General features: G+C 35.3%; 1 protein-coding gene across 7 annotated transcripts in view; it reads left to right on the top strand.

Annotated features, from left to right (window-relative positions):
- The window catches only part of CAB39L (calcium binding protein 39 like), a 111,063-nt gene that overhangs the window by 4,140 nt on the left and 96,649 nt on the right, over positions 1 to 10,274 (top strand). For 3 of the 7 annotated variants that reach the window (XM_035003422.1, XM_035003419.1, XM_035003420.1), the window contains exons 1-2: positions 4,092 to 4,471; positions 5,109 to 5,184. The gene's annotated coding sequence lies outside the window, so the exon portion shown is untranslated. Of the gene's footprint in view, positions 1 to 4,091; positions 4,472 to 5,108; positions 5,185 to 10,274 lie in introns of those variants that run through there. The other 4 variants (XM_035003423.1, XM_035003418.1, XM_035003416.1 and 1 more) reach the window with 3 other exon arrangements.

The following is a 10,274-nucleotide window of genomic DNA, read 5'->3' as shown; positions in this document are numbered from 1 at the left end:
TTTGATGTAGTGTTCCATGATTCATTGTTTGCATATAACACACAGTGCTCCATGCAGAACATGCCCTCTTTAATACCCATCACCAGGCTAACCCGTCCTCCCACCACCCTCCCCTCTAGAACCCTCAGTTTTTCAGAGTCCATAGTCTCTCATGGTTCGTCTCCCCCTCCAATTTCCCCCCCTTCCTTCTTCCCCTCCTGCTATCTTCTTCTAATTCTTTTTTTTTTAACATATAATGTATTATTTGCTTCAGAGGTACAGATCTGTGATTCAACAGTCTTGCACACTTCACAGTGCTCACCATAGCACATACCCTCCCCAATGTCTATCACCCAGCCACCCCAACCCTCCCACCCCCCACCACTCCAGCAACCCTCAGTTTCCTGAGATTAAGAATTCCTCATATCAGTGTTAAAGTTCTATTATCCCAAAAAATCTTCAAGTAACAATTTCATTTCTGTGAGATTGTCATGAACTTTTGATGATTCTGTTAGGTTCCCACAGTTAGATTTGGGAGGAGTAAGGTGCATAGCTTGTGACACTGAAATACTATGATTGTGGCCTGTATCATTTGCAGACCTAGGGACTACTTTGTACTTTCCTTTTCTCTCTGTAATGGTTCTCACTGCCCACAGTTACCTTTGAAAGTCATTGATGCCTAGCTCAACTTCCTTTTTGGAGTATAGACAGGTTTAATCACAACCTCTTCTTGCCATATACTCAAATTCTTCATTTAAGCATATCTTACATTACTTTGTTTCTCTCAGGCTGTGACAAACAAAATAATTCTATGGAAGGCAAGACTCCTTCCTGAGTCACCAGCAAGTTTGCATGCAGTTGGTATTGCATGCATGTTTGCTCATTTGAAGTATATTTCATATTTCAAATAGGATAAAGAATTGGATGGGGAGGTCAGTGGTGGGCCTAGCTTGCTTTACATGTAAAGCAGTATCCGTACCTTTGGAGAGTGTATTCATCTCTTACAAATCAACAAATAAGAGAAAATGCAAAGGTCATGAACTCATGATCACAAAAGAACAAGCACAAATTGTTTACATGAAAAATATTTAACTTGTAATTAAAGAAATAAACATTTAAACAAGCAATTTGTCATAATGCTTCAAGACAAAACTATGTATACTCTTTGACCCTCTTGTAAGGAAACTTGTATGGAAATGGAGATGGAGTCAAAGCTTTATGATCACAGTGTAATTTTATACTTGGGAATAATTGGAAATAAAAAAATAACCAATGGTAGAAGAATGGTTTTTATATTTATAATTTTATAAATTATTACACATCCATCATGATAGATATATTTCAGCCTATTAAAAGGAGTATTTTCAAAAGCTGTTTAGTGATATAGGCTATTTAATGACATTGGAAAAAGGTCACCATTTTGTGTTAAATGAGAAAAGTATAGAATAGTAATTGAGGAAATGAAATGAGATACCACTATGCAACCTCTTAGAATGCCCCTCCCCCCCCCCCCCCCCCCCCCGAAAAAGAAAGGAAGGGAGGAAGAAAGAAAAAAATATCAAGTGCTGGCCAGGATGCATAGCAACAAGATTCAGATCTTGCTGGTGGGAATGCAAATACCACAGCCATTTGGAAGACAGTTTGACAGTTTTTTTATAAAATTAAACATACCTTTATTATGTAACCTAGCAATCCCACTCCTAGGTTGAAGTTTACTAGCAAGGTAAGAGAGCTCCATTAGCTTCTCTTTATTGCCGGCAATTGGCACCAGTGATTTTGTTTTATTAGTTTTAGCCATCATATGGGATATGTAATGGCATCTCATTATGATTTTAGTTTGCATATCCCCAAAGACTGTTACATGCTTTTCTCATGAAAAGTGAAATGAAACCTATAATCACTTCTCTGCAGATATTTATAGCAGTTGTATTTGTAATCACCAAAAACTGGAAACAACCTAGCTGTCTCTTAATTGGAGAATGGGTTTTTAAAAACTGCAGTACATCCATGCAATGTAAAACAAAACAAATCTCTTCCTAGTAGGGTGGCATAAATACATGGGGAAATGGACTATGTTATAACTACATACTAAGTTGTAAGGAAAAAAATAAAAATGAGCCATACAGCATTACATTATATAATGGAAACGCACCAGAAAAAATGTGACCATAAAGCAGATGAAAACGGTAATTCAACAGAGCTAAAGAAAACCACAGCATAATACTCCTCTACCTGAACAAGCATTTGCAGAAATAAGGTCTCAAATACAAATTCAGAACCCCAAAATAAATGGAAAAAAAGAGGAAGATATGAAAAGTAAATTTACTGAACTCAGGAAGTAAAATGAAAAAAAAATCTTTCAAAAGGAAGCTAACATCCAAGATACCTAAGGGAGAATAGATTTACTGAATGTAAGAGATATTGAGGAAAGACTTGCAGATAGCCAAAAGAATGGAAATTAAACAAAGAAAGGTAAAAAGAGAGAAAAAGTGAATGATACAGACAATATGTAAAAATTAGAGTTCCTAAGAAGAGAAAAACAATAGCAGAGCTAATATTTAAACTTCAATCCATGAAAACATTCTGGAAGTAACAGAAGACTCAAATCTACTTTGAAAAGGCTCATTGTGTACTATAAAAATTGTTCTAGAATGGTCCAATACAAGTCATAAAACTATTGGACATTGAAGATAATGAAAAGTTCCTCTGGGCTTCCAGGTGGAGAGAAGACATTAGGAACAAATTTCTCAACAGCAACATACAAAACAAAACAACCATGGAACAACATATTTAAAGTCTATGAAATTATAAGTCAAGGATTTTAGCACTATGACTCCATCCCAGAAAAAAATTAAAACCTTGATAAATTCCAATATACTAAAAAAAAAATTTACGTGATGAAAAGTGCCATGAGCAAAGCAAAAAGGCCAATGACAAGGTAGGAAGAAATATTTGAACTTCTATCACAAAGAGCTAATCTCCTTAATGAAACTAACCTAGAAGTCAAAGCAAATGACCAGCAACCCAATAGAAAATGGGCCAAAGATATGAGAGTTCACAGAAAAAGAAATGCAGATGACAGGCATATGAAAGATGTTTAACTTAAGTCATACAAAGAGAAATACAAATTAAAGCTATATTAAAAATTACAGCTACACTCAAGCCTTTCTCACCAAAATCCAAAATTATGTAATAATGCTCTGTGGGCTATGGGGAAACAGGCATTTTGATGCATTGCTGGTACGGATACAAAAGCACAAAGCTTGAGAGAGAATTTGGTAGTATCCAACAAAATTAGATACGCATTTACTTTTTGATCCAGGCACCTAACTTCTAGGAATCTGTTCTAAAGACACATTGACATAAAATATAAACTGGCATTTCTAAAAAGTTACTCATAGCACCAATACTTGGATTAGCAAAAGATTGGCAACAACCTAAATGCTCATTAATAGGGGACTAAGTAACTAAAGTTCATCCAACAATGGAATAATCTCCATTCCCCTTCCAAGTCACTCTTGCCCCCAGAAATCATAAAAGAAAATGTAGGAAGTCTGCATGTACCAACAACATTGAATGATCTGCAGAATGTATTATGAAGTGGGAAAAAACCAAAAGCCCGTGGAATAATATATACAGTAATCTATAGGTAGAAGGAGGGAATGGGAAAGGTGCCAACAATGGAAGAGATATTTCTCATAATTTATTTATACAGTTTGATCTTTGAATCATGTATGTTTACATATTCAAAAGTTAAATTTAAAAAGTAGAACAAAAAGAGAAATCTAAAAAGGAATGGAAACAAATGTACATAACTATATAGCATTTTGTTGTCATAACCATACAAGAAAAGGAACAATTTCTAGTAATTCTAGAACCTAGACTTGGGACTGTATTTTCTTAGCAGGGTGTATTCAACATTATTATTGTTATATTGCTATCTTTAAAGTATTTTATGTATATTTTTGGGCAAAATAGATGTTGCAAAATGTCAATAATTGTTGAACAAACCACAGAAGTTCATCAAGGCTGTAAATTAAGAAAATGTAGTCTGGAAAGTTCTTTGACAGATTGAGTAAAGTGGAAGTGAAATACCCAGGACAGCTACATAACAGTACCTGTTATATGGCACTGGGTCAGGCACTATGTATATATATATCTATCATTTGACTCTTGCAGATACCCACTGAGACTCTGATCTCTGATATTTTATTCTTAAGAGGTTCAGAGAGGTTAAGTAATTTGCTTCAGATTAGACAGTTACTGAGTGGGAGGTTGACCTTTAAACCCAGATCTATGTGATTCCAGAGCGTGTGCTTTTTCTACTACATTATTGCAGGATATACACCAAATATTGAGAAGAAAGAACATCAGGAGCTAAATGTTCTATTTAAACCAGTAGTTGCTGCTCAGAAAATACATAAATATGCAGACCCTAAGTCAGTGGTTTATATTTTCTTCATGCAAGAGCAATGCACTAAAGGAGAGAAGTGTAAGTTTTCTCTTATTTCTGATGGGGAAATGTAAACACACATACACATATCCTTATATTGATGTTGGAGATAAAAATTTTACAAAAGTTGCCATTGATGACTGAAATTAGTAAAAGACCCAAACTAAAAGTATTTCAAAGCAGAAAAGAAAAAAAATCTGGTAGTCATGGGTTTTAATGATGCTGTGAAAAGCAAACAAAACAAAACAAAACCAAACCCTTCAAAGCTTCCTTTTATGATACTTAAAAGCTCTTCTAAGCTTTGCACAGCCTTTTTATAAAAATTGGCTTTTAAGATACTATTTTAATAAGTTATGTTTCCTCCTGTGGAAGATGAGTGCTGATGGAGATTTTGGGGGTGCTAGGGCTCCCTTCACCCAAGCCACCCCTTCACACTACTACTGGTTTCCCCAGTGATAAAATATTTTCATTCAGTTCAACACTAAGATCTTTCCTAAAAGTTCTGGTGCTTGAAGTAATGGGGGTAGAGGGATTTTCCTGTTTTAATTTGGTTTATCTATATATGATAATGATGGAAATTTAATTTATAATTCTGTGTACCTGATAACAGTAAGAAATTATATTGGATTTGCTATAAGAATTTAAAAATTAATTTTGAAGCTTTTCTTTTTGTCAGAAGCTGTGTTGATCAGTGACTTTGGTGAAGGCTAAGAAAGTTGAAACAAATTTGCTGATGATATACAACTTCTAAGGTAAGCTAATATAACAACTCAATCAAGAATATAAATGTTCTTGACAGATTCATAGATTACAGTAACATACTAAAATAAAATTATCAGGAATAAATATAATATCCTGATTTAAATTTCACAAAGCAATGGCAGAAATATTAAATAGACTTCCATTTCCAACAGTATGATAGACAAGAGTTCTTGAATCCCTCCCTCCACCAAATATTTAAACACTAGATTCAGTATTTAAAAAACCTTTATTATGAATGGATGAACCCATAAGAAGATAAAGGAAGCTTTTGGGGGCTTGAAACAGAACGAATACATCCTGTGGGGTAAGCAAGTGCTGAAGTCACTAAATACTTTGGGGGTATACATGGCTTTCTGTTGGCATTAGAAACTTGTGCAGGGAAAGGGATGGGGACTGGAAAATTCCTTGGGTTCTGCAAAGGGTACGGAGCCTCATCAGAGACCATCTTGGAGAGGCAGACAGCTCTGGGTGGAGTTAAAATCTCTCTTACTGGGGTACATGGCTGGCTCGGTCAGAAGAGCATGTAACTCTTAATCTTAGGGTGGTGAGTTCAAGCCCCACGTTGGGTGTAGAGATTGCTAAAAAAATTAAGTAAACAAAAATAAAGTAAAATCTTTCCTACTAATACCTGGTTACCAGCTCACATTCACTTGGATTTGAGGCCTTAATTTATACTATTTTCCTGGTCCCTAAAGGCCTATTTTCATGGTCTCCCACAAATAGAGAATTTTAATTTAAAGTGGACCTGGATCTCTAACACTTTTCAGTACCTGGCAGAAACAATTAAAAATCCTCCGTGGAGGGAGTTAACAACCTAGTTGTCAAAGTATCATCATTAAAATTCTAACAAATAAGCTCTTACTCATTTTTTAAAAATCACAGAACATGCTTTGTCTCCCTCTCTGATTTCCCTGATTTCTTCCCGTTCAGCGAAGGGAGGGGGGGTGGGGGTGGGGTAACCGGATAATGGGTATTAAGGAGGGCATGTGTGGTGGTGAGCACTGGGTATTATACGCAACTAATGAATCATTGAACACTACATCAGAAACTTATGATGTACTATATGCTGGCTAATTGAACATAATAAAAAAAAAGGCAATGAAGATAACAAAAAAATAAAAATAAAAATAAATCACAGAACATAACAAGGGAAAAAAAATGTTATGAACGAAGAGCAGAACCATAAACAAAACAGATCTACAGACATTTCTGCTGTTAGAAATATCTAATACATAAAATAAGTACTTAATGTTTAATAAATAAAAGAGGGATTCTAAAATATAAATAAAGAGTAATAGCACTTAAAAGTAACCAGGCACATTAAAATAAGAACCAATTAGAATATCAGAAATGAAAATTATAACAGAACTTAAAGATTAAATGGTGTGTTAAACCAGCATATGGGGCGCCTGGGTGGCTCAGATGGTTGAGCGTCTGCCTTCGGCTCAGGTCATGATCCCAGGGTCCTGGGATTGAGTCCCACATCGGGCTCCCGGCTCAGCGGGGAGCCTGCTTCTCCCTCTGACCCTCTCTCCTCTCATGCTGTTTCTCGCTCGCTCGCTCTCTAAAAAATAAATAAAATCTTTAAAAAAAACAAAAACAAAAACCAGCATATGAGGCACAGTTAAAGAGAGACTACACAGAAGACCATTCATAGAGAAAAAAGTTACTGAAAATAAAAGATCATGAGATGATCTAATCAAGAGTTCCAAAAAGAAAACATGGAATAAGAATGAGGCAATATTTGTACTTGCCTTTAAAATTTTGCCAGAACTGATGAAAGACACAATTGTCAGATTTAAGAAACCCAGTGAATCTCAATCAGGGTAAATAAAAAGAAATACATCTTACTATTGTCCAGCTGTAGAATGCCAAGCATAGAGAAACCAGTAGGTCACTATCCACACTTTAATAAATACTGTTTTAAATGGTATACTTCAAGAAGGAAAATGCTCCTAAAAGGAAGGTATGAGGGACGCCTGGGTGGCTCAGTCGGTTAAGCGTCTGCCTTCAGCTCAGGTCATGATCCCAGGGTCCTGGGATTGAGTCCCGCATCGGGCTCCCTGCTCCATGGGGAGCCTGCTTCTCCCTCTGCCTCTGCCTCTGCCTCTCTCTCTCTCTCTCTCATGAATAAATAAATAAAATCTTAAAAAAAAAAAAAGGAAGGTATGAAATAAAAGAAGAAAAGGGAATAAAGAAAACATGAGTAAATCTAAGCCAACATTGGTGGAAGGAAACAGTAATAATAATATAGTAGTTCTCCCCCCACCTTTTTTTTAAGATTTTTATTTTTATACTCTCTATACCCAGCATGGGGCTCAAACTCACAACACCAAGATCAAGAGTTGCACGCTCACTGACTGAGCCAGTCAGGCACCCTCACAGTAGTTCCCTCTTATCTGTGGTTTCACTTCCGTGGTTTCAGTTACCCGTGGTCAGCCACAGTCCAAAAGCAAATGGTCCTTCTCCTGATGCAGCATCAGAGGTCATTAGTGGCGTAATAACTACGTCACAATACCTACATCATTCACCTCACTTCATCTGATCATGTAGGCATTTTTTTATCTCACATCATTGCAAGAAGAGAAGTGAGTACGGTACAATAAGATATTTTGAGAAAGAAAGTTATCACATTCACATAACTTTTAATATATTGTTATAATTGTTCTATTTTATTATTCTTATTAATCTCTTGCTATGCCTAATTTATTAATTAAACTTTATCATAGGTAGGTATGTATGTATAGAAAAAATATAGTATGTTGACCCCTGAACAGCATGGGTTTAAACTGTGTAGGTTCACTCATGTGGATTTTGTACAGTACAGTAAGTATATTTTCTCTAACTTATGATTTTCTTAGTAACATTTTTTTCTAGCTCATTTTATTTTAAGAATACAGTATATAACACCTATAATACATCAAATATGTGTTAATCGACTGTATGTTATCAGTAAGACTTCCAGTCAAAAATAGGCTATTCGTAGTTAAGTTTTTGGCAAGTCGAAAGTTATACATGGATTTTTCAATTGCATTCTCCAAGCCTCATGTTGTTCAAGGGTGTGAACAACATATATATATAATATGAACACTACATATATGTTTACATATATTATAATATATGGTACATATATACGGGGTCCAGTACTGTCTTTGGTTTCAGGCATCCACTGGGGGTCTTGGAACATATCCCCCACAGATAACTGGACATTACTGTAATGTCTAATTTGTGGTTAACAAGCAAGGCAGAACTACAGTATTGTACTGGCCTACAGTGGCATGTAAGTCAGGAGGGTTTGGTTGGAATTTCAGTATTCTAAGGTTCATGTGCTGTGTGAACCAAAGTAAAAACTTTTCAAATGTAACCAATGAAAGAAAACAAGTAAGAGTGTTTCTTTCTTTTTTTTTTTTTTAAGATTTATTTTTAAGTAATCTCTACACCAATGGGGCTTGAATTTACAATCCCAAGATCAAGGGTCACATGCTATACTGACAGAACACCCCTAGAGTGTTTCTTTTTTAAACTAGAGAAGGAAAACAATGAAATGAAGGAAAAGGAAAAAAAAAAAAAAAGAACAGAAGACAAGAAATAAGTACTCATTTTTTGTCTTCTTTTACTCAGCTTAGTTATTTTGAGATTCATCTATGTTGTTGAGTGTATCAGTAGTTTATTCCTTTGTATTGTTGAGTAATATGTCATTTTATGGATATACCACAATTCATTTATTTATTCATTCACATATGGGTAAAAATGGACTGTTTCCAATTTTAAGCTACTGCAGATAAAGATACCATGTATATTCATGTACAAGTCTTTATATGGACATATGCTTTCTTTTTTCTTGATAAATACCTAGGAGTGGAACAGTTGCATCATATGGTAGGTGGGTATTTTACATTTTAAGAAGCTGCCAGGTTTTTCCTAAGTGGTTATCAACAGGAAGATGAATACCAGGTTATGGTATATCTATATAGTGGACTACTACTGAGCTGTACTCCTAACAAAGTAGATGAATCTCAGAACAATTACAATACATAAAAGAAGCAAGACAAAAAAGAATACACGTTATTTGATTCCACTTATTAAAAATTCTAGAAAATGTAACTAACTTATAGTGGTAGAACGCATATCAAATGTGGTGGATGCAGCAAAGGATCCTATGAAAACAAAGGGAACAGATATAACATTCTAAATATTGAACAACAGGATTTATTAATTAGGACTAAACTATGTAATAACATTAGGCGAAGATAGCCTCAGGCAGCTATCTCTATACTAACCTCCTTCCATGTAGCAGAAATACACTGGCCCCCTGGTACCAGACAACTCTCCTAGAGTGTACTTGAATTGGCCTTGCCAAATTTAACCTTTTCCTCTCACCATATGTTCGAGTGGCTAACCAGTGTCTCTTCTGAATGACGCATTCATCTTTTAAAATAGATACGTTAACAGTTTCAGTTAGGCTATAACCAAGTTATGCAGGCCTGGAAGCCATTTTGTCTCTTTAGGTAATGTTATACATTTCTACTGATTTTCTGTGGTAAATGTTACAGTTAAATTTGTAGTATTCAGATTATTTATAGTATTTCCACATTATTTGAGTTAACTTACTCTCTTCTCCCCCTATCTCTTTGGACCATGAAAAAAACCTATCTTATTTCACATCAGTTAGCAGCATGAGACAGGGCATGTCTAGTTTAGTACAAATTTCTAATTCTGTAACTAAATTTAAATTAATATCATAGGGGCACCTGGGTGGCTCAGTCAGTTGTGTCTGACTCTTGATCTTAGCTCGGGTCTTGATCTCGGGGTCGTGAGTTCAAGCCCCATGTTGGCCTCCATGCTGGGTGTGGAGCCTATTTAAAAAACATTAATATCATAGATGTAAATAAACTGCGGGCCGATTAAAGAGAAAATAAGCATTACAGCCAGTAGCATATTTATCAACCTTGTGGGTGTTTTATAGAGTTTAATAATTGTATAAGATTTTTTGTACAAACAAATGTTAGTAAAACCAAAATGAAAGAAACAAAAAGATTAGGAGAAATATTTGAGCTAAGTAACAAAGATTAATATTTAT

The sequence above is a fragment of the Mirounga leonina genome, unplaced genomic scaffold (genome assembly GCF_011800145.1).
Source record: "Mirounga leonina isolate KUSES-001 unplaced genomic scaffold, KU_Mleo_1.0 Mir_127, whole genome shotgun sequence".
Classification (NCBI taxonomy): domain Eukaryota; kingdom Metazoa; phylum Chordata; class Mammalia; order Carnivora; family Phocidae; genus Mirounga; species Mirounga leonina.
Note: the sequence above shows the minus strand (reverse complement) of the source record. Positions and strands in the feature narration are given on the sequence as shown.